The sequence below is a fragment of the Rhinolophus sinicus genome, linkage group LG03, assembly GCF_036562045.2.
Source record: "Rhinolophus sinicus isolate RSC01 linkage group LG03, ASM3656204v1, whole genome shotgun sequence".
In the NCBI taxonomy this organism is placed as follows: domain Eukaryota; kingdom Metazoa; phylum Chordata; class Mammalia; order Chiroptera; family Rhinolophidae; genus Rhinolophus; species Rhinolophus sinicus.
This window is the reverse complement of record NC_133753.1, coordinates 158,824,692-158,850,193: the sequence shown is the minus strand read 5'-3', so window position 1 is coordinate 158,850,193 and position 25,502 is coordinate 158,824,692. Positions and strand designations below refer to the sequence as shown.

The 25,502-nt window shown below is 35.8% G+C and overlaps 1 protein-coding gene across 6 annotated transcripts in view; it reads left to right on the top strand.

The window, feature by feature from the left end:
• The window catches only part of RNF180 (ring finger protein 180), a 142,539-nt gene that overhangs the window by 51,481 nt on the left and 65,556 nt on the right, over positions 1–25,502 (top strand). The window lies entirely within an intron of this gene.

Genomic DNA, 25,502 nt, shown 5'->3' with positions numbered 1-25,502 from the left:
TATTATATGAGTATGTTTGCTGGAGGGAATAAAACGGCTACCCTGGAATAATGCTCCGGATAAATTATTCTGAAGGAGCTATAGATATTCCATCTATTCTGTTTTTCAGTTTCAGATGGCATGTGTAGTTTTCTGGAAATAGGCATGTCCCCTAAATTCAGGATAAACTCAATGGCAAGTGTGCTATACAGTGTGGAGTGGGGTGCTGGCAGAGGAGAGTGAAATGATGTATGCCTTAAATCACCATGAACCATTCATAACATGAGGTTTAGTAGAGTTTTGTTAACTTGCATTTGATAAACCATCCTTACCTCATTCTTGATTAGAAGAGTGGATCAAGGCCACACCAAGCAATGACTTCTTTTTACTAACTACTTTTTGTGAAGTTAAACATTTAAAGATATTTTTACAGTATAGTTTAAATTATTTCTGGTTGTTGGATCTTTCTTTTCCTCTTTTATTTTCAGCCACACTTGATCATCTATGTAGGTTGTCTAACCACTAGCAAGTACAAACAAGGCAACTTCTATAAAGCAGCAGCATAATCTAGTAGGAAAATACCAACCATGTATTTTAAGGAAATCAAGGTGCTAGCTCCTTCTGAGTACTTTGTTGGTATGTCAATTTCCTATCACTGCTATAACAAATTATCACATATTTAGTTGCTTAAAACAACACAAATTTATTATAGTTGTTGAAATTGAAGTCTGAAATGGATCTCATTTGGCAAAAATCAGGGTGTTAGTGGGGCTGCATTCCTTTCTGGAGGTTCTAGGGGAGAATCCATTTTCTCACCTTTTCTAGCTTCTAGAGTCTGTCCACTTTTTTTGGCTCATGCCCACCTTCCATCTTTAAAACCAGCAGTTGCTGGTCAAGTCTTTCTTATGATGCCATCTTTGGTTCTGACTCTTCCGAATCCCTTTCCCTATTTAAAGACCCTTGTAATTACATTGGCCCACCCAATTAATCCAGGACAATCTCCTTCAGGTAAGCTGATTAGCAGGTATAATTCCATACACAACTCTCCCCTTGCATTTAACATGACATGTTCACAGGTTCCAGGGATTATGATGTGGGCATTTTTGCGGGGGGAGAACAGGGATTGTTCTGCCTACTGCAGACGGTTTTACTGACTCTATGATTTAGGCCAGCCTTAAGAGAGAAGAGGTAGCTACTTATAGGTCTTGATAGTTTAGGAAAAATTAGCGTTTTTTTCTAACCTTCCATGGAATTTCTACATTACTCACTTCTGTAGTTTTTCTTCGGTTATGAAAATGAATATGTGTGCTAGGAGGCATAATTCATTAATTATGTATCAACCATTAGTATCATAATTTGACAGAAATTATTAGATTGACCCATCAGGTCTTCCCTAAGTGGGATAAAGGACAGTTAGATTTGGATGAGGGAGCTGGATCAGGAAAGGTAACTAAGAAGCACAGGGCATTGTTTGAAGAGGTTTAGTGGGCTCTGGATGGAGAAGCAATTTGAGAGCAAAGGCTACTTGAGAAAAAGGTAGAGTTCTGAAGATATAATAATATTGATCTACCTTACAGTATTGCCTGGAGCCATGACTCTAAATGAAGGAACATTAGACAATAAACCACATCTTCTTGGTGCACAGAGGGTGCCAAAAAAATGTATACACATTTTAAGAAAGGAAAAAACTATTAAAATTGTAATAGTCAATATATACTGATAACAAAAGATGAATACAAGTCATGTTTGACTTCTGCAATTACAAGAGGGTCTCAATGTGGTTACCATTAGCGTCCAGAGATTTCTGGTTATGGCAAACTACTGCTGGAGCAGCGTTGACCAAAGTGTCCACTTTTTTTGGCACCCCCAGTATAATCAACTCCCAAGTAGCACAAAGCTATACCAAGACTTCAGACTACTACTAGGGTCCATTTCCTTCCATAGAAATAATAGTCACAGAGCACAGGTGTATTAATGATAAGGGTGATAGCTTTCAGTTTGGATGCCCATGTTAGCTTTTTGTACTTAATAATGAGCTAAAAGATCAGTTTTCCTAATGTTATTTTTTGTGTTATTTTGAATCAACTAAATGTGAAAGAAATACTCTTGTATTTTCTTCTCAGATGGTATAAAATAAATGAGAAATAGATACCACGAATGTATTGAGTTGTATAAGGAAGGGTGAGTTCTCTTTCAGTTAACTCATTAGTTATCTCGGTCGCTAATCATTATGCTAAATATAGAAGCTAGAAATTTGAATTAGACTTTAAACTAATTAGTAGTAGTTTGGGGAATAGCGTATGTCATGCTAAGGTAAAGAGTCCCTGTGTACACAGAAGTGAATTGCTGAATTCTGCTCTTCCAGCAGGCTCTGGAGCATTGTGTGTAGTCCTAACTTTCATGCACTGCCATTATCTAACCTAAATTAGGGGAACGTGTTTACTAGTATTGGGGTTAAATCTAAAGAGGAAAGAAAAGAAAACAATGTCCCAGCTCAAAGAAAACATCAGAAGTCTTTGCATCACTGTAGGTAAGTGTATACTGGGGGTGCCAAAAAAATGTATACACACGACTGGTATTCATCTTTTGTTATCGGTATATATTGAATATTATAATTTTAATACAGTTTTTTCCTTTCTTAAAATGTGTATACATTTTTTTGGCACCTTCTGTATCTTAAGCATTGTGAACTTCAGAATGTTGGGGGTTAATCCTCAGTTGTCTTTTATTCCTCTAGAAAACTTCATAGAAAATGTGTCGCTTCCAAAGTATTTTGCTGTCTGATGACTACACGGCCCTTTGACTTAAATAGACTGCTGTGGAGATTTTTAAATAATACCTCTGTTCAGCCCTTCCCCTGCCCTCCAGAATCTTATTTAATTCATTTGTACTGGGCCTAGTCATTAGCATTTTAAAAAACCTCTCTGTGTAATTCCAATAATGTGCAGCCAGTGTTTTGAACTGCTCCATTAGACAGTGCTCTCTTTATACTGCCCATTATCTGATTTTTAAAAAGTGGGCAGTGCCTATGGTAGATCAGAAATTAGGTGAAACAATTGACAAAGAGCAGTTTGTGTTGCCTTATTGATTTTCAAATTATGTCCGTAATTTAAAGAAACATAAAGTATTAAAAATAGGAAGTAAAATAGCCATGACAAATAATATTTTAAGGAAATAGAATAGAAACTGATTAAAAATGCAATGATAAATTAATAACAATTACCATTGGGAAGCGTATTAGATATAAATGACATAGTGGGCCAAGTTTTGCCTCAGGGTTCTTGCACACACTCTTAAGACACTAATTGATACGGGAATTGTGTGCAGGCTTCTGAGAGACTTTAGACCAAAGTGTACTGGGTGATATGCAGCAAAATCTGTGAAAGAATACTGATTGCATTGGGAGAAAACAAGAGTTCAGCAACCCTGCAGAAGAGTGCAGAGTCACAAAATGTTAGAATTGAAAAGTCGCACTGGAACGATCTAGTCTACCACTCTGCCTAGTTCTTTTTTTATTTTTTTAAGTTTATTGGGGTGACAATTATTAGTAAAGTTACATAGCTTTCAGGTGTACAATTCTGTAATACATCATATATATTGCATTATGTGTTTACCACCCAGAGTCAGTTCTCTTTCCAGCACCATATATTTGATCCCCTTTACCCTCATCTACCACCCCCCTCCTCCCTTACCCTCTGGTAACCACTAAACTAATGTCTATGTTTATGAGGTTTTTTTCCTTCATTTGTTTGTTTTGTTCTTTTGTTGTTTTCAGTTTTATATACTACATATCAATGAAATCATATGGTTCTCGATTTTTTCTGTCTGACTTATTTCACTCCGATAAGGGGCTAATATCCAAAAATATATAAGGAACTCATACAACTCAACAACAAAAAAACAATCCAGTTAAAAAATGGGCAGAGGACCTGAATAGACATTTCTCCAAAGAGGACATACAAATGGCCAATAGACACTCTGCCTACTTCTTCTTCACCACCACTAGAATTGAGACTCACTGCCCTAAATAATCTCCTTGCATTCCAAATGAATGCCCTGGGCTGTTTCAAAAAACTTGTCATTCTGTATGGCTAGTAATTGAAGGAGGCAGCATAACGTACTGGAAGGAGAACCAAAAGTCCCAACAGACTGAGGTTTGAATCCTGGCTCATTGACAATTTAGTTGTGTGGTCTTGCGCAAGTTGCTTAATTCACTTGAGCCTTGGTTTCTTCTACATGTTTAGTGCCTTTTCCAAAAAAAGTAAGAATTAGATGGATCAATGCTAGTGACATGTTTTCCTCCCTATTTGTTATTCCATTCCTAAGAAATTTTTTTCCTTTTACTTTTTTTCTTGTTAAACTGTTTTATTTAAGTGTCATCACAGCATGTTGGACATCTGTTCCTTGAGTTTCTTCTGCATTTTATGACTCAGAATTTCAGAGTATATCATCTTCTTTTCCATATATTCTTTTCATTTTTATTAAATTTATTGGGATGACATTGGTTAGTAAAATTGTACAGGTTTCAACTGTACAATTCTGTAATACATCATTTATATAGTGCATTGTGTGTTCACCACCTAGTCAGTTCTTCATCCAGGGCACTAGAAGGGGGTAAAGGGGGTCAAGTTTTTTCCTTTTAAATACAGATTAATAGCACGGTCAGTGGCATTACTATGACCTTAAGCTTTCTAACTCATGGGGCTGGGCTTTCTAGGTGACAGTTACCCTTTCTCATTTTACCTTAATTCTAATAGAATGTGTGTTTAAGATATTCCATTAAAATGCTATGTTATAATGTCAAGTGAAAAACAAAGCAGGCTATACAGGTATGTTTACAGATAATTTGATCACAACCATGAAAAAATTTGGAGGAAAACATCAAAATTATAAAAAGATTTACAAAATCTTCCAAATATTTAAAACATACACGAATTGCTTCTATAACAAGAAATAAACAGCATATTTTCCCCTTTAAGGTCAATATATACATTTGCCAAAGATAGCCACACTCTGAAACAGGTTTATGGACTCGTTTTGTGAAAGATAGCTATTTTCATAATGATACTGAACCCAAAGTTTTCTAAAATAGCCAACCTCAGTGTTGAGTGTTCCTGAATTTTCTATCTAAATTTATAGCATCATTTAACCAAGTGCCAAAGGTAGAAATATAGGAGCCTTTCATGACTCCATCTCCTTCATTAGCCACGTATTAATGGTTCTCATACTCTTATATAATCGCTTATTAAATTTGATTCCTTCTGCCTTTAAACTGTCTCTTTTCTTTTATTCCCGCCATTCAAGGCCCTAGTTCAAGCCCTTATTATCATCTTCAACTACGGCTAAAACATACCTGGTCACAGCAATCTCTTACCTGAAAGTCTGTGACTCTCCAAACTTATTCACAGTTTATCCCCCTTACATTTCTGTTTTCATCTTCCTCCGTTTCATCTCCCTCAATCTACACTTTGAAAAACACTACTTTGAATGTTGTTGATCAGCTGTGACTGTGTGTCTTTATCTCAGAGCCTGCGTCTCATGCTGCTGCTCAGAAAGAGGCAGTTTGCAAGTCCTAAATGCCATTTGATTTGCCTGCTGCCGTTGCTGCTTTTTCCTCAACACAAATAGTACTTCTCAGAATCGTCGCAAAGGACTAGACAGAGAAAAATAAACAAGTAGTTCAAGTAAGGAATTTAATTCAATTCAATACGGATTTATTGACCAAGCCCCCGCCATGTGTCAGGCACTGAGGTTACCAGAATGAGTTAAGCATGACCTTTTTCTTGAAAAACCTAGGTGACTGAAGGGAGGAAATGGAAATAAGGAGAAACCACATCTTATGAGGTGCAGTGGGGGTACAAAAGGGGAACTGATCAGTCCTACACCCGACAAAGATTTAAAGTGTTTCACAGGGACATGATGCCTGAGCTGGTAAAAGGAGATGGTAAGTTATCTTGAAAGATGAATGGTTTTTGCCGATTAGACAAGGTGATGCACAGTAGTCTGGGCAGTGAGAGCAGTGTGTAGAAAAAAGTACAGAGGCATGAATGAATTAGCCTGGTTCTTTCTTTGAACCTCACATACCGCTGTTCAGTATGCCTAGACAAGACTGGTAAGCTGGTGGTGGGGAAACTCAGTGCAACTATAGCCCATGCTGAGGGGACCCTTTGGCAACAGCTAGGCCCTAACAGGTAGGTTTACATGTTAGAGGGATTTCTCTTCTGGAGACATTGTGGAGACTGAGACAAGTTGTCTGGAAACCAGGAGATCAGAAAGTGGAATATCAAGTAATCTGGTGAGGGAGGGCTTTATATAAGACAGTATTTATAGGAATGGAGAGAAATATAAGAGAAATGGCAGAGGAACTAAACCAACATATAGTTTAAGAAATATTCTACTGATGATACTTAATTCAAACCTGAATTATCCAAAGATATACTAATGGAATATAGTAGGAACTGAAAATTGATCATCTTTAGCTCTCCATTCAAGTACCGTATTACTAGGAAAATTGTCTCAGCCACAGATAATTACAATTTTGGCTAAGTTTGATATTATTAATATCAAATTTTAATGTGTATGCCTTCTGATTTGTTTCTAGAAAAAAAAAAGAGGAATAAAAAAACATATAAGATTATATTAAGTAAGGAAATCTAGAGAAGAATAAGCAGAAATAGTTAAAATAAGATGAAGTTATGGGTAAAGTCAGTACACAAAATTTACACAGCCAGTACAGTAAGGGAAATGAGTTAGATACACAATTCATGTGGTAAAAGCTAGTTGGTTACTTTGGAAATTAATATTTTTAGTATTGCCAAGAAATCATCTCACTTAAGCCCCTCATTAAAAAGGATATTTGAAGTGGTAAACCAGATTCTTATAGTAAGTAAAACAATACATTTTAGAGAGCTGTTTTTATAATGAGCCTCAATGTAAGCCCGTAGTCTCATGCCAGATCTGTAAGGAACCAAAGTGTTATCAAGGAATATAGCTCTCATCCACTCCCCCCAAGGAGTGTTTGAGTTCCTATGTTATGTCATGTTGTGTACTGAACACTGGCGGTACGGCAGAGAACAAAACAGGCATGTCCCCTGCCCTTGACGGAGCTCAGTCTATTAGTGAGGATATCAAACAGGTAAACACTATATAGTTTAAAGAATGTTATAATAAGGGAGGTGTGGGGTGCTTGAATACATATAGCAATGGAGTTTAGGGGTCCCAGATATAATCCTTGAGGAAGTGATACTGTACTAAAGGATGCAGGGTTAACCAGTGGAGCAAAAACATTCCAATCAGAGTGCAGTGGGAGTTCAAGGTTATACTCCTTTCCTGATAGTCAAGGACAAATCTGTGGGCTTTAATAGTCAACCAAGCTGGAAGGTAGGGCCCCAGGACAATAATTAATTTAGATTAGTTTACAACATGATAAATAATGCTGGTAACCTTTGATTGAGTAACCTCATCTTTTAAGGTACTTTTCAGTGTTTTAACTTATTCTTGGAATATGGTTTCCATATGTCCTTATTTTATAGATGTGAAAATTGAAGCTATCCTGATATAAGAATGGTGTGTTTTGTTTTCCATTTTTGCTAATGACCGTAACTGTGAAAGGACTTCTAGGCAGACATAATATAGATGAGAGTAAACCAGGAACATGCAACATGAGGTATCACAAATGCTTAGCTATAGAGTGCCTACCTCGTCACACTTTCTGCATTGATTTACTGTTTCTACTTTTCTCCTTGATGATACTTCCTCCTCCTTTCTTATAGCAGTTTATGTTTACGTCTTCTATGTGCCATAAGAATCTACTCAAACCTTTTCTCTCTTGGACTCTTTCTCTCTATATCTACATAATATCTATTGATTTATATACTTCTCTACAACTAGATTTAGACAGACAAACTCTTAACTGTTTAGTCTTTATTATAATACAACAAAAATGCAAGCTGTTGTTAAAAAAAAATACAGAAAGCCAAAAGACAGAAATAGAAATCAACTCTGATCTCACCAGTCATAACTGCTATTAACATCTTTAAAAATCTCTTATCATTTACATCTTTGCACATTTTCTGTCACTCATTTTTATAATATGAAGTTAAATTGTATATTAAAACTGCTTTTCTCCTAGTAATTATATCATGATATCATTTCATGTTAGTACATTATTCCTTTAGTGTTTTAAATAACTGAGTAGTATTAAAGTAAATTATCAAAAATATATTTAATTTGGGGGCAGTTGGTGAACACATTTAAATGGCATGCTTACCCCTAAAGTTATTGTGAGTATCCAGGATTATTTACTTAGAATAACTTCTAGAAGTAAAATGATTCATCAAAGAATATGCAGAATTTTAAGGCTGTTGGTACTCATTGCTAAATTGTCTTGTGAAAAAATTGTCATATGCTATCCAACTGCATCAAGTATCTTTATATACTATGGATTATTAAAACATTTTAAGTCTTTCCACTTAATAAAGCAATGCTATTATGAGAGAATATTAGAAAATAAAGCTAAATAGGATTAAATGATCAACTATGATTAAAATGGCATTACAGAAATCAGCAAATTCTTGGAAATTCTTTAATATGTGTAGTGGTATAGGCTTATGTAAAAAGTGCCTATTCTCTAAGTGATATTTCTAATTTTGTAGTGTTCTGCACTTACTCCCCATTTATATGTGAAACAAATGGGACATAAAGAGACTAAAATTTGCCAAATGTCCCACTCTTGCTATATGGCAAAGCTATGGTTCCAAACCCAATCTGTCCAATTTCAAGGTCTTTGTCTCTTCCAGAGAAAAGTGCAGGGTGACTTCCACACAGTGCTAGTTAAGTAATTAAATGACACATGCCTCATGCATTAGAGGCCATCAGTAGTTACTGCTACTGTTGAGAGGAAACTAAAAAGAACTTCAGTAAGCCCTGGAGAGTTGAGAGGGGTATAGAATACTGGGGATTGAGGTTGAAAGACAAGATAATATCTCTCTTCTTTTGTTTCACTTCTTACCCTTCTCAGCTCCCAAGTGACACAGAGCAGCGTAAATTTCTATTTCAAACTTTGCTGAATTTTGTCATCTACGGTGACTTTGAAGACTTTGGAAACACAGATTCACTAGACCCAAAGGGGAAAATTCACAGATCTCTTTCAGTTGATTTGCACACAAAAAGCACTAAAAGTAAATTGAAGAATCCCTGAATAAACACAAGTGGGCCTTGTGCAATTGATGTTTTGTGCTATATGCATGAAAATATTATTAGAATATTTAAATGACAATGATGATGATAATTGTTAACATCTAGTGACCATTTCTGTGCCGTGTCCTGATATGATATGGGTGCTAAGTCATTTTTTTTGGTAGGTACCAAGTCATACAAATGGATCTGCTTAGGGTCAGCTTGGTTCCTACAGTGTTGGTAATAGACACTACATAGTGTAGGTAATAGATACTACAGAAACTACAATGGGTAGGAGGCTGCTTGTTCATTAAAACTTAGTGTTTGGCCCCAGAAGGAAGACTTGATGGTTCTCTCTAGTTCATTCTCAACAGATTGAGTCTGTACTTTGTTCAGTACATCCTACTTTTCCTAACAGTTCATTTAACAGCTATCTGTTCATTTACTTGGATATTTACATTTACATTTTCAGCTATTTATGGTTCCATATGCTATTACACTCTTAAGCATTTTAATCCATTTAGGCCTCAGTTTTAGTGTTTCAGGTTTTAAAGGATGACCTTTAGTTCTAGTTCTTAAGAGTCAGAATAAGGTAATGGTGACACACCAGGATTCTAGACTCACATTGTGGGTTTTTAGATGATAGCCTGCCATATATTAAGAAACTTTAAATACATATATTATTTAAATACATATATTTAAATACATATATTATTTAAGAAACTTTAGATCTCTGTGCCTCAGTTTCTTTGGTAATATGGGGCTAATAATACTATCTACCTTATATTGTGGTTGTGAGGATCTAATGAGCTAATAAATATGAAGTACTTATAAGAAAGTAAGCACTTAAAAAACACTTAATAAAAGTTAGCTATCATAACAGGTAACCAAGATAATCAGCAGGAAATAATAATAAGAAGAAGAATAAACCAATATTACTCCTTAACAGAAAGTAGCTAAATATTTTTTCTCTAACACTTTTTTCTTTTTAAGTAAATGTTTGCTTTTCGACTGACAGAGGAAGCATTAATAAGGAATCTGCCCTTAACCCCTTTCTTTAACAATGTGGTAATACTTCTGAGGAATTCTAACTGAGAGAGGGACTGTTAAGGGAGGATATGCCTAAATATACTCCTTCTCTATATGGGAAAAAATGATTTAGAAGAGTTATTTATTGAAGATAAAGTCCACTTTTTGAATTTAAATTACTTTAACATAGATTCGCTCTACAATTTTGAAATTTAAATGTAGAAAGTAAATTAATTTGTGTCATTGTAGAGTGTCCATAAAAAGTTTTGTTTTTGTTTTATAAAAACAAACACTAGTGTCACTTTGCATTTTGTTCCTTGTCCATGTATAAACGCCTGTCTGAGCCTCCATAGGAAGAAGTAATTTATTATACAGTGGCAGCTTTGACTATAGTTCCTTGAAGGCAGTGACTATTTTTTCATTCATATTTTTACCTAGCCACTATTAGGAGCTAAACAAATATTTATTAAATAGATCTAGTGAAGGAGAAAAATACTTGAAAGGCATTAAAATGCTACTTTTGAGAAAACTAAACTGCATTATTACTTTTAAAAGATATGAAAAAGTACAATATGCAGTACTGTAGGGAAACGTAACAACTTGATTGTTAGATGTATTTTTACAGCTGCTGCATGTATCCTGACTGAGCTATCTGAATAAAGACCTAAATAAATTCAACTTAATTTATATCCTTTCTTTTAAAATTTTTATTTTTCAATTACAGTTGATATACAATATTATATTAGATTCAGGTGTACAACATAGTGATTAGCTATTTAGATAACTTTTACAAAATGATCACACTGATAAATCTAATACCAACCAGACACCATACATAGTTATTACAGTATTATTGACTATATTCCCTATGCTGTAGTTTACACCTCAGTAACTGTTTTTTATACCTAGCAATTTGTACATCTTAATTCCTTCACCTTTTTCACTTTTCCCCTGAACCACCCTCCCATATAGCAACCATCAATTTATTCTCTGTATCTATGCATTTATTTCTGTTTTGTTTCTTTTTTCCTTTTTTTCTTTTTTTTAGATTCTACATACATATAAGTGAAATAATACGGTATTTGTCTTTCTCCATCTGACTTATTTCACTTAGCACAATATCCTCTAGGACCATACATATTGTCACAAATGGCAGGATTTCATTCTTTTTTGTGGCTGAGTAACATTCCATTGTACATATATGTACCAAATCTTCTTTATCTATTCTTCTATTGATGGACATTTAGGTTGCTTTCATATTTTGGCTATTATAAATAATGCTGCAATAAACATAGGGATACCTACATCTTTCAAATTAGTGTTTTGGAGTTCTTTGGATAAATACTCAGAAGTAGAATTGCTGGGTCATATGGTAGTTCTATTTTTAAGTTTTAGAGGAACCGTCATACTTTTTTCCATAATGGCTGCACCAATTTACAATCCTACCAGCATTGCATGAAGGTTCCCTTTTCTCCATATACTCACCAACACTTGTTGTTTGCTGGTTTATTGAGAATAGCCGTCCTGACAGCTGTGAGTTGATCTCTCATTGTGGTTCATTTTTCGTCTCCCTCATGATTAGTGATGTTGAGCATTGTTTCGTATGTCTTTCAGCCATCTGTATGTACTCTTTGGAGAAATTCAGGTCCTCTGCCCATTTTACAATTAGATTGTTATTTTGTTTTGTTTTGTTTTGTTTTTGGTATTAAATTGTATAAGTTGCTTATATATTTTGGACATTAACCCTTTATTGGATATATCACTGATAAATATATTCTCCCATTCTTTTTGCTTTGTTGATGATTTTCTTTGCTGTACATAAAACCTTTAGTTTGATGTAGTCCCATTTGTATATATTTTTTCTTTTGTTCCCCTTGCCTGAGGAGACATATCCAATATATATACAAGGTTAGATTGTTTATTTGAGATTTGTCTTGTTTCTTTTTTTTAATTAAATTTATTGGGGTGACAATGGTTACTAAAATTACATAGGTTTCAAGTGTACAATTCTATAATACATCATCTCTGTGTCACATTGTATGCTCATCACCCAGTCAGTTCTCCTTCCAGCACATGGTATATTTGACCTTGTTTCTTGAGATAAGCCTGTACTGCTATGAATTTCCCTTATAGAACTGCTTTGGTTGTATCCTATAGATTTTGGCAGTCATTGTGTTTTCATTTGTCTCAAGGTATCTTTCGATTTTTTTCTTGATCTCATTGTTAACCAATTCATTCTTTAGTAGCATGTTATTTACCTTCCACATGTTTCTGTGTTTTTCAGTTTTCTTCTTGTAATTGATTTCTAGTTTCATACCATTGGAGAAGATGCTTGATATGATTTCAGTCTTCTCAAATTTATTGAGACTTTTTGTATGGCCTAACGTGTGGTCTTTCCTGGAAAATGTTCCACATGCACTTGAAAAGAATGTCTATTCTGTTGCTTTTGGGTAAAATGCTCTAAAAATATCAATTAAATCAATCTGGCCCCGTGTGTCATTAAAGGTTGCTGTCTCCGTATTGATTTTCTGTCTTGATGATTTATCCATTGAAGTCAGTGGGATGTTTAAGTCCCCTATTCCAACTGTATCACTGTTGAGCTCTCTATGTATATCAGTAATTGCTTTATATATCTAGGTGTTGCTACTCCTCCTAAAAGTGTTATATATATATTTTTTTGGATTGATCACTTTATCATTATGAAATGCCCTTCTTTATCTCTTGTGACAGCCTCGTTTTAAAGTCTATTTTGTCTGATACTAGTATTGGCACACCAGCTTTTTTTTTTCCATTTCCATTTACATGAAATATCTGTTTCCATCTCTTTACTTTCAGTCTCTGTGTGTCTTTTGATCTGAAGTGGGTCTGTTGTAGTCAGCATTTGTGTGGGTCTTATTTTTTTAATCCATTCAGCCACCCTATATCTTTCTATTGGGGCATTTAGTCTTTTTACATTTAAAGTGATTATTGATGGATATGTAGCTATTGCCATTTAATTGTTTTCTAATTATTTTGTAGTTCTTCTCTATTCCTTTCTTATTCTCTTACTCTATTCTCTTATATGTTGATGACTTTCTATAGTATTGTGTCTGGAGTCCTTTCTCCTTATTTCTTGTATTTCTCTCATGCATTTTTGGTTTGTCTTCACCACGTGCTTCACATATACCAAGCTGTGTTTATAGCAGTCTATTTTAAGCTAATAGTCATTTAAGTTCAAACACATTCTAAAATCACTACAATTTTTACTCACCCTCCTCCATTTTTGTTTTCATCATTATTTACTCTGTGTGTGTGTGTGTGTGTGTGTGTGTGTGTGTGTATCCCTTAATTTGTTGATGTAATTACATGTGATTTTCCTACTTTTGCCTTTTCACCTTTGTACTAGCTTTATAGTTGGTTGGTCTACAGCTTTTACTAAATGTTGGCCTTTGCCAGTGAGAATTGTTTTTCTTTCTTATTCATATTTTTTATCTTTTTTTTTTTCCTACTTAAACAAGTCCCTTTAACATTCCTTGTAATGCTGGTTTAGTGGTGATAATTTTTTTACCTTTTTCTTTTCTTGGAAACTCTTTCTCTCCTTGAATTCTAAATGATAAACTTGTTGGGTAGGGTAATATTGGTTGTAGGTCCTTGTTTTCATCACTTTGAATATTACATGCCACTCCCTCTGGCCTGCAAAGTTTCTGTTGATAAATCATCTTACAGTCTTATGGGAGCTCCCTTGTAGGTAACTAACTGCTTTTCTCTTGCTGCTTTTAAGGCTCTCTCTTTGTCTTTAACCTTTTGCATGTTAATTATGACGTATCTTGGTGTGGACTTCTTTGGGTTCATCTTGTTTGGGGCCTTCTTCACTTTCTGGACTTATATGTCCATTTCTTTTACCAGGTTGTGGAAGTTCTCCATCATTATTTCTTCAAATAGGTTTTCAATCCCTTGCTGTCTCTCTTTTTCTGGTACCCCTATATGTGAATGTTGGTTCACTTGATGTTGTCCCAGAGGCCCCTTAAACTATCCTTTTTTTTCTTTTTAATTCTTTTTTGTTGTTCCAATTGGGTGTTTTCTGTTACCTTGTCTTCCAGATCACTGATTTAATCCTCTGCTTCCTCTAATTTGCTCTTGATTATTTCTAATGTATTCTTAATTTCAGTTATTCTTCATTTTTGACTGGCTCTTTTTTATGGTTTCTCTCTCTTTTTTGAGGTTCTCACTGAGTTCATGTGTTCTTCCTCTGAGTTCATTGAGCATCCTTATAACTGGTGTTTTGAACTTTCTATCTGGTAGATCTCTTATCTCCATTTAGTTTAATTCTTTTCCTGGAATTTTATCCTGTTCTTTCATTTGGGACATGTTTCTTTGTCTTCTCATTTGGCTCATTCCCTGTATTTGTTTCTATGTATTAGGTAGATTTGCTAAGTCCCCCAGTCTTGGCAGAGTGACCTTATATAGTAGATGTCTTGTGGCCTGGTGGCACAGTCTCCCTGTTCACCTGAGTCAAGTGCTCCAGGGTCGTCCATTGTGTGGCTTGGGTGTACCCTCCTGTTTTAGTTGAGCCTTGATTGTTCTTGGCATATCTGTTGATAGGATTGACCCTCAGGCTGACTGTCTATGAAGGGTGGCTGTTACTACAGTGAACAAGCCATTAGGGGGCCTAACCTCACTGAGCAAGAATTGTCTTAGCACGGCTCCTGTGTCAACCTAGTCCATCCTTTGGGTGTGGCATTTGTGGAGGTGGTTGGGTGGTGCTATGGTGTGGTCTGAAACTGGCCACCAGGTAATTAATTCTAGAGTCTCTTGGCAGGGGTTTCATTGCAGGCCAAGGTCAGCCACCATTAGTACCTGGCTTGGAGCTGATAGGTAAGAGCTACAAAGTGATCTGCAATTGGTTGCGACTTGTGCTGTACTTGGAGGTGCTTGGGAGAGGTGCTACAAACCGATCCCAGCTGCCACTAATACCAGGTTTGGTACCCTTTCATGGGCAACACAGTGTGAGCTGAGGCTAGCCTCCTCCTGTGCTGAGTTTGGCCACTTAGTTAAAGCTACATTTCAGGTAAACACTGGCCATAACTTGTGCCAGGCTTGGGGCCACCTGATGGGCATTCTGATGCAAATTGAGACTGGATTCCTCTTGTGCTGAGCTTGGAGCCTCTTAGCAAGAGAGAGGTATAGGGCATGCCGATGCCAGCTGCTCCTGTTTGGGGTTTGTGGGCCTTTGAGAGACTTTAGGAAAGTCTGGAGCACAAGCTAAGGCAGGCCACTTGTGTGGGAAAGCTGCTAAAAAAGCTGGGTAAATGAGTTGGTGGGGTGAGTCTCAGGGAACCACCAGGTTGGGGCAACAAGTGTTAGCCAGCTTAATGGACTGTGGAGATCTACTGCTGCTCTACCACTGCTGGTGGTTGGGCCAAGGGCTCAACAAAGAAGCAATGGCACCTACCAACACCCTATCCCAGGAGAGAATCTTCCCTATTCCTCCCCCTCCATCTCTCGTGTTGAAGCCAGTCAATTCAGTTCCTCCCCATATGTCTTTGGCTGCCACTCCTGCACTAGAACCCAGAGCTAGCGAGTCTCCAGTGAACAGCTACCTCTCAGGAGGAATGCCCAGAACTCCAGCAACCCTTTGTCTCACTTGGGTGCAATCCCCTGTTTTTCATTGCCAAATAATATGGGGACTCCTCTTCCTGGCACTGGTCTCTCGGTTTGGGTATGCACCTGTGGCGATGGGATCCCTCACTTCTCAGGAGTGACCTGTGCAGCCAAGATATCACTCCCAATTTTTAATTGCCACACCTCGTGTGTGGGCCTACCCATTCTGCATCTCCGCCCCCAATTTCCTTGTGGCTTCTTCTTTATATCTTTAGTTATAGGACTTCTGTTCAGCTAGTCTTCAGGTAGTTCTCAATGATTGCTGTTCTATAATTTAGTTGTAATTATGATGTGGTCGTGTGAGGAGGCAAACACAGTATTCACCTACTTGTCCATTTTGGCTGGAAGTCTGATCATATCATTTTTGTGTATGTGGTGTAAACTATGTCTCCTGAATACCAAGGTACAAGGAATATGTCTGACAGGGAATTTTCTTTTAAATATTAAATCTTTTATTTTAAAAGATTGGTTTCCTGTGAACTTTCCTATGCATCTTCTATTCAAAATTTTTAAGAGAACATTGAGTTCTTGTTTTATCTCCAGTTCTGTGTTCAACTTTTACAAATTGAACATTATATAGCATTAAATGTTCTCAAAAAATTGTAATATGTGAATATATTAAATCTATTTCAGTCATGTTCCATTGTTGAAAACATATTTTTTCCAAGTTTTGGTTATTATACATTGGCATCCTTAAATCTAAATCTTTGTTTTCTGAATATCACAGCTATCACTTTTCTTAAACTAAATTCTTAGAATTGTTCAGATCTTGATTAAATACATATTACCAAAGTGTATCCTAGAAAGACTGAGCCAGTTTATCTTCTTACCAGCAATTTATGAATAGTCATTCTACTGAATGTTTAAAAATCCTGAATAGCTATGTACAGAGTTCTGCCTTGCCTGCTGCTTGACCACTTCAGGGTATTCTTGCTCTGATTTAGACTATTCCATGGGCTAGTTATCTCCAAAGGCTCTAGAGCTAATATATAGGTGGACTGAGGAGCCAAAGCAGAACTTTAATGATAACATCATCTCAGGCATCAGCAAGAGACCAGTTTAATCATTAAAAAAGGAAAGGAAAAGAAAGGGAAGGGAAGGGAAGGGAAAGGAAGGAAAGAAGGGAGGAAGGGAGAAAGGGAGGGAGGGAGGAAAGAAAGAGTCAACTCTTATATAGTGCTTACTATATGGGTAAGTTCTGTTTTAAGCACTTTCCATCTGTTAGCCCATATTAATCCTTGCCTCTGCCCTTGTAATGGTTGTACTGTTATTATGCCCTCTTTATAGGTGAGGGAACTAATTCACAAAGAGGTTAAGTAACTTACTCAGGATCTGAATTTGGGGGATATAACTCTAAAATCAATGTATTTGTACTCAGGGAAAACGTAATAATTTATTCACTTGCTTGTATTAAGCAAAGTAGTCTTTATTTATTTTAGGCAAAATATTAGTGGAACATTTAGATAAGCAAAAAAGCCTCCCAAATTACTCATAATCTACTATTTCTATATTTGCATATGTTTAAGTAGAATAATTTTGTGCATCCTGTGCTGTAGTCTTTTTTCTTACAATGTTCTGTAAACAATTTCCCATGTCATTAACTATAGATTTATATCAACATTTTGCTGGTCACCTAGTATTTCATTTGATGGATGAAAAAAATAGATTAGTATATTTTGTGGATATACCATAATTGATTTGACTGATCCCCTTCTTTGGTCACTTTTTTTTTTTTTTAAATAACAAACACACTCTTTGGTTGATAAAACCTATTCTGTACATACACCTTCAGTCTTGTCATTTCCTTGGGATATATTCCTAGAAGTAGCAATTGGTGTGTATGTGTTCTTTAACTTTACATCCTTGTTCCTGTTGAGTTTTTACCCTGTCATTCTCCCCTCAACGATTGACAGATCTTTTTTGTGGAAATCCCCAGTTTTTAGCCAGGGAGATTGGCATCTCCTCAGTAAGAGATCTCAAAGTTCTTGATATTCAAATTAATCTCTTTTTTCCCAATCTCAAATATCAATTGTAATTTTTATGATTTTGAAGATTATAATGGTGACTGGTGCTTGTGGGGTGTTTTGTTTCTTTGATTTTGGTTTTGGAGAACTTACCATTGCTTCTCCTACCAGGTAAACAAAACAACATTTTTTAAAGAAAGGATTTGTTTATTATGTTGACTCATGTAGTATAGGTCTCTCAACAGTATCTCATGTATAGGACCTGTATAGATAGTGCTACTCAAAGTTAGGTTCATGGACAAGTACCATCTGTACCACCTGAGAACTTGTTGGACATATACCATCCCAGGCCCCACTCTACCTACTGAATCAGAATCTGCATTTTAATAAGTTCCCTAGCTGATTCATGTGCTCTTTAGTGTCTGAGAATCATTGCTTCAGGCTATTTTGTTCCCAGCTTTTATTTGTCATTTAGAGACGCTTTATTCCTGGTAGTAATTGCTTTTGCTCTATGTTGCATTTTCCCATCTGCTAGTAAACACTACCCCTTCTTTGAAAAAACTTGCAATTTTTTTGTGTGTCTGGCTCAAAACAAGAATGGAATCTATTTTATATTGTGATTGTCTTTTAAAATATTGCTCTGTTGTTGAGTTAGAAGCTGTTGTATTGATTGTGGCATTTTAAAGCTAGTTGAATTATTAATTTGGCTTCATTTTGCAAATAGAAACATTTTTAAATCAGAGATCTTATGAAACATGGTGCCCTCAGTCATGAAGCTGTTAGCTTTCTCTTAAAGTTATGCTAGTGCTAATGAATATTTTATAATGTATCTGCCTGGACATAAATAAGTAACTATTATCCTAAAAACAAGCATTATATTCATCTGAAAATGCTTCCTTTGCAAATTCATTGTTTCAGAAAGAGCAAATGTGCATTTAAAATGAGAAACATGGTAAAAGTTCTATTAATACTTGAAATTGCAGATGTTTGCTGAATATAACAAAATATATGTTTTAGGTGTTACCTTCACACATGTTAGATGGGACTACTGAAGTTCTGCTCATCCATAAAAATATACAGGTACTCCTCACTCTTTAAACTCAGGAACCAAGTAGATTTGAACACAATTTTAGTGATACACATTTTCTCTGTGTATCTTGCTCCTCACTATTAGAACTCAGGAGCCACATAGATTTGAATAGCAAGTGATGCTTGTATCTTTGTTCCACATTAACCATCTGCACAAGAAATACACATAGGACTAAAATGTATAGCAGCATGTTATAATTAACTTTCCACAAAATGTTAATTTGTGGTTTTACAGTATATTAAACGTGGAAGTACTCTGTAAACTATTAGGCTGGTGCAAAAGTCATTGCGGTTTTTGCAGTTATTTTTAACCTTTTAAACCGCAATTACTTTTGCACCAACCTAGTATGTCCTCTTTTTGGACACTCAAAATACATACCATGTTTCCCTGAAAATAAGACGTAGCCAGACAATCAGCTCTACTGCCTCTTTTGGAGCAAAAATTAATATAAGACCCAGTCTTATTTTACTATAATATAAGACCCCGTCTTTATAACATAATATATAACATAATACAATATACCGGGTCTTATATTAATTTTTGCTCCAAAAGACACGTTAGAGCTGATGGTCCAGCTAGGTTTTATTTTCGGGGAAACATGGTATCAAGGACTCGGAATGAATCTTCTAGGAAATAAATCTGTTAAATCTTGCTTAATCTGGCATTTCTAGTACAACCATGTGACAAGGGCCACCAGGTCAAGTGCCAAAATGATGAGGACATATTGTGTTTATAATAGAGACAATGAGAGCCTTAACCAGTATGAGCCTCAGATCCCTCATTTGTAAACTGGATTTTAGACTTACAGATGCTAACGTGCATGTGATGCGTCTGAGTGCCTGGCGCATAGTACTTGGTTTTCCCTTCCCAGTGGAAACTTGCTGACAGGCTGCTTCAGAACTTTTAACCAGTGATCATGCACTAAAAGTAGGATTTTCTATAACGTCCAGTCCTGATACTCTGCCCTCTTTCTGATGGCATCCCTTATTACCTGTCCCCGCATTCACTCTGCTATAGCCACAATGGTCTCCTCACTGTCTCTTGCACCCTCCAAGCACTTATGGTTCCTCCTGCCTAGAAGGATCTTCCCTTAGGTATCCACGTGAGTCTGCTACTTCATTCACATCTCTAAATCAAATGTCACTTCCTTAAAAAGACCTTATTTGACCATCCTAAGTGACATGTCTACCCCACACATACATTCTCTGTTTCCTTACAGTTTATTTTTCTTCATGGTACTTAATGCCACCTATTATGTATTTATTTTTTGTTTATCTATCCCCACTGGATTATAAGCTCCATGAGATAAAGGCCTTTTTTAGGTTGTGTTTACTGCTATGCACATAGGGATTCAATAAGAATGAATGAATGATGAGCATTTTATGAAAAGCCCTCTCCCACCCTGAGCCAGTATTGACAGAGGACACCCATGGACCATTCACCCTCCTTCCTCCCACCTCAGATGCCCTGATTCATGTAAGTGCTGTGCCTTCCCAGGTCCTCTGAGGCATCAAGGATGGGAGATGGAGAGGAGAATGTACCAGGGGAGAATCCTGACTATTTACCCCAAAGAAATTGAGCTTTAAAACTGGAACCAAATGATTTGCCCTGAAAATTGTTGTCCTAGTCCATGTACAGAAAATGAAAGCTAAATAGACAAGTTAGATTCACTTGCTGTGAAACCAGTATGGTTTTGCACATCAGAGATTGGTGACTTTGAAATTATACTTGTTAGACTATAAACATTTATGAAAGTATAGACTTCCATTCTACAAGTTGTTCTTTCTTAATGCTAAGAATTTAAGGTATGTCAGTGGAGTTTATGTCTGCTGTAGAATATTTTATGAGAAAGTTATCGCTTGAGCTTTCAATTTCTCTGGATTTTTCACATCATTTATCTCTCTTATCATTTAGCCATCAAAACTGAAGTTGAGTTCTCTGGAAATTAGTGGAATACTAACATTTCTTTTTTTTCAAAGACAGAACAAAAATCTAAAATGTTCACAAGTAACTCTTCTAGTTTTGAAGAAATAAATAACATTAAAATTTGATCCCCTAGGGTTTTAACATTTCTTACCAAAATATTATTTAGGTTGCAATTTTTCAGTGTGTAAAAAAGATCTGTAATTGGGGACTCTGATGTGTTTATTTATTCCATAAACCTGGTAAATGCAATGGAGTCCTTGGAGTTTTATGGACAAGAAAAACTGAAGATCTATAAGAAATTAGAGTAAAAGACGTGGGTAGTATGAGAGTAGCTTTCACTTTCCTCTCATCTTTATCCTAGAAGAGCTTTTAGTAAGTGAAGTTCCTTCACTGTAAAGCCTGCATTTACATAAAGGTATGGAAAAACCATGAATCAAAATAATACAGACATATGCTTTTTTTACAAAAATTATAATTATTAATATTAAAACTCTACATGATTCTTGAGTCTTTACATTTACTAGTTTTTGAGTTATCTTATGGTATTTAATACTATACACAAATAAGTGAAACAGGTAATTATTTGATTACTTGATTACAAAGTATTAGACTGATGGATATAGAAAAAAAATAGCCAATGTTTATTCTCAAAGAAAAAATGTAAATTCTTTGATACATATTGAATAATGTTTTTTTATTTAACTATATAAGTATAGTTGGTATACAACCTTATATTCATTATATTAGTTTCCGGTGTACAATGTAGTGATTCAACATTTCTATACCTTACAATGTGGTCACTAATTCTAGTAGTCATCTGTACTAGCTTACCACGAAATTACTGACTATATTCCCTTCTTCTTTTTACCCATCCCACCACCCCTGCCCTAGTGGAAACCATCCCTTTAGTCTCTGTTTCAATTAGTCTGTTTTGTTTTGTTTTATCTTCAGATTCCACATATAAGTGAAACCATACAGTATTTGTCTTCCTCTGCCTAACTTATTTCACTTAGCATAATGCCGTCTGGATCCATCCATGTTGTTGCAAATGGCAAACTTTTATTCTTTTTTATTGCTGTGTAATATTCCATTGTATATACCAGGGTGCCAAAAAAATGTATACACATGACTTGTATTCATCTTTTGTTATAAGTATATATTATTACAATTTTCATACAGTTTATTTTCTTTTCTTAACATTTTTTTGGCACCCTCTGTATATACCAAATCTTCTAATAATGAACCATCAGAAGGAGAAATGCAAAAAACAATGCCATTCACAATTGCATCAAAAAGAATAAAATACCTAGGAATAAATTTAACCAAGGAGGTGAAAGACCTGTACTCTGAAAACTGTTAAGACATTGAGGAAAGAAATTGTAGAAAACACAAAGAATGGAAGAATATAGCATGCTCATGGATTGGAAGGACTAACATTGTTAAAATGACCATACTACTCAAAGCAACTTACAGATTCAATGAAATTCCTATCAAAATACGAGTACCATTCTTCTCACAACTAGAATAAATAAGCCTAAAATGTATATGGAATTATAAGAGACCCCAAATAACCAAAGCAATCTTGAGAAAGAAGAACAAAGTTGGAGGTATCACTCTCCCTGATCCCAAACCATGTATGCTGCAAGGTTATAATAACCAAAACAGCATGGTACTGGCACAAAAACAGACACACAGATCAATGGAACAGAACAGAGAGGCCATAAATAACTCTTCACTTACATGGTCAACTAATCTATGACAAAGGAGATAAAAATATACACTGGCGTAACGACAGTCTCTTCAACAAGTGGTGCTGGGGAAACTGGACAGATACATGCAAAAAAAGAAAGAAAAAGAAAAAAAAGAAACCGTACCACTCTCTTTTTTATTTATACAAAAATAAAATCAAAATGAGTTAAAGACAAATGTAAGGCCTGGAACCATAAAACTCCTAGAAGAAAACATAGGAAGTACACCATCTGACATCAGTCTAAGTAATATCTTTTTGGACACTTCCCCTCGAGCAAGGGAAATAAAAGCAAAAATAAACACATGGAATTACATAAAACTGAAAAGCTTTGCACAGCAGAGGAAGCCTTCAACAAAACAAAAAGTCAACCCACCGACTAGGAGAATATATTTGCAAATGGTATATCCTATAAGGGGTTGATATCCAAAATATATAAGAAACTCATACAACTCAATAACAAAAATATAAACAATATGATCAAAAAAATGGGTAGAAGACATGAAAAGACATTTCTCTAAAGAAGACATACAGATGGCCAACAGACCTATGAAAAGATGTTTGACATCACTAATCATCAGGGAACTGCAAATCAAAACTACAATGAGATAACACCTCACACTAGTCAAAATGGCTATTATCAGAAAGTCAACAAACAACATGTGTTGGCAAAGATGTGGAGAAAAGGGAACCCTTGTGCACTGTTGGTGGGATTGCAAATTGGTGCAGCCTCTATGGAAAACAGTATGACAATTCCTCAAAAACTGAAAACGGATATTCCATACAATCCAGCAATACCACTTCTGAGTATTTATCCAAAGAAAACAAAAACACTAATTCAAAAAGATATATGCACCCCCATGTTCATTGCAGCGTTATTTACAATAGCCAAGATACGGAAGCAACTTAGATGCTCATGGATAGATGAATGGATACAGACATATTCTACTTTTAAACAAACCTGGTATGTCAAAGTCTGAATTTATATTATGGATGAAATAAAGACAAGTTCTTTCTTTTGCAAAAGTATTTGCCATAGGTTTCCTTGAAAAAGCAAACTCCTGTGATCTAATGAAAATAGACAATTTTTATCAACCTAGTATAGTTGAAAATATAACAGGGTGACAAAAAAAATGTATATAGCTTTTAAGAAAGGAAAAAACTATTAAAAATTTAATACTCAATATATAGCAATAACAAAAGATGACTACAAGTCATGTGTATACATTTTTTTGGCACCCCCTGTATGTCCTGAATCCATTTGTTCATCCTTCACTGCTAATCGAATCTCCATTGTCACTTGCCTAGATCACTGCACCAACTCAAATTATCTTCCTGCTACTTTTCTCCCTCTCCCCCCCACAGTCTACCCCCCCACCCCCCGTCTACACAGCAGATAAATAAGATCATGTTATTCTCCTGTATCAAAATGTCCTATGGCTTCCCAGTGCCATACAACAAATGTGCCATAGAATAAAATACAAACATCTTACCAGGTCCTCAAGACCCTAATGATCCGCTCCCTCTCCCAGCCTGTGTTCTTAAACATCTTGTACCATCCTCCCCCTCGCTCACTTCACTTTGACTTCTTGCTGTTTCCTAGTTATACTCAAGTGTAGTCCCACCTTCAGTCCTTTGCCTCTGCTCTTCCTCCAGTCTCTGTTTGGCTCGCTGTTCTTGTTTTTAATCCAATGTTACCTTCTCAGAGAGGCCTTTTCTGACCACTCATAGCTCTTACTTGTTTCTATTTGATTTTCTTGATAGCACTTATCTTCACTTGCAATTACTTATTTTTTTAAACATTTTTAACTTGTATATTATCTCTCAATTCCATTAGAAGTTAAGCTCTAAGGGAGAGAGTGTCTTGCCTTTTTTACTCCTATAACCCTAGTATTTAGAACTGTGCCTGCCTTAAAAAATACCAGTTGAAAAAATAAGTTGTAGGTGTGTAGCTGAAAAGCAAAAATTATGTAAATCACTATTTATAAATCATATCATTTTAAAAGCATTAAGAAAAGAAATCTATTGGTTGTATAAAAAGATGTTTATCTGCTTTATAAATCTCTGTGTGTGTGTCTCTTTTTTTTTTTTTTTAACATTACCTAGCACATTACTGAGCATGGAATGATCACCCAGGAAATCTCTTGGCCTGCCAATCTTTTCTCTGTACTACAGCCAGACATCGTCTCCCTTCTTAGAAATCTTCCACAGATTTCCTTTTCTTGAGATGAATGTTAAAATTTTAACATGACCTGAGAGACCCGGCCTGGTCAACACCCACCTGCCTCTCTTGCATCATCTTGCTGCACTTTCCCCCTAGCTCTCTGTTCCTTTCACGGGGCCTTTGCAACCTCTACCTGGGCTCCTCTCTTCCTTCTCGATTTTGCCTTTTTAATCCTACTCATCCTCCACATGTCAGCTAAAGGATTTCTTCCTTAGAAATCCTCCTTCACCTACCAAATTAGATCAGGTTCCTTTGTCAGTTAAGTTCAATTAATTATTTCTTTCCTTCAGAACATTTATCTCAGTCTGTAATTAAACCTTCACTAGTGAGATTATTGGATTAATATCTGCTTCCCCACTAGGCCGTAAGCTACTTGAAAGCAGTGCTATGTCAGGTTTTACTCAGTCGTATCTCCAACACCTGTCCCAGGGCTGACATATATCAGGTGTTCAATAAACATCTGCTGGATGAATGAATGAATGATAAGTGCTTAAGTGTACCATACGCTGTTGTACTCAATCCTGGAAATACAGACATGATTAAGGCTGGATCTCTACCCTCAAGGAGTTCATGGTCAGAGGGCAAAGACATAAACAATTATTATATGGTATCGAATTCAGGGATTGATTTTATTGAGATATAATTGACATATAACATTATAATCATTTCAGGTGTACAACAGAATGATTCAATATTTGTACATATTGTGAAATGACCACCGCAGTA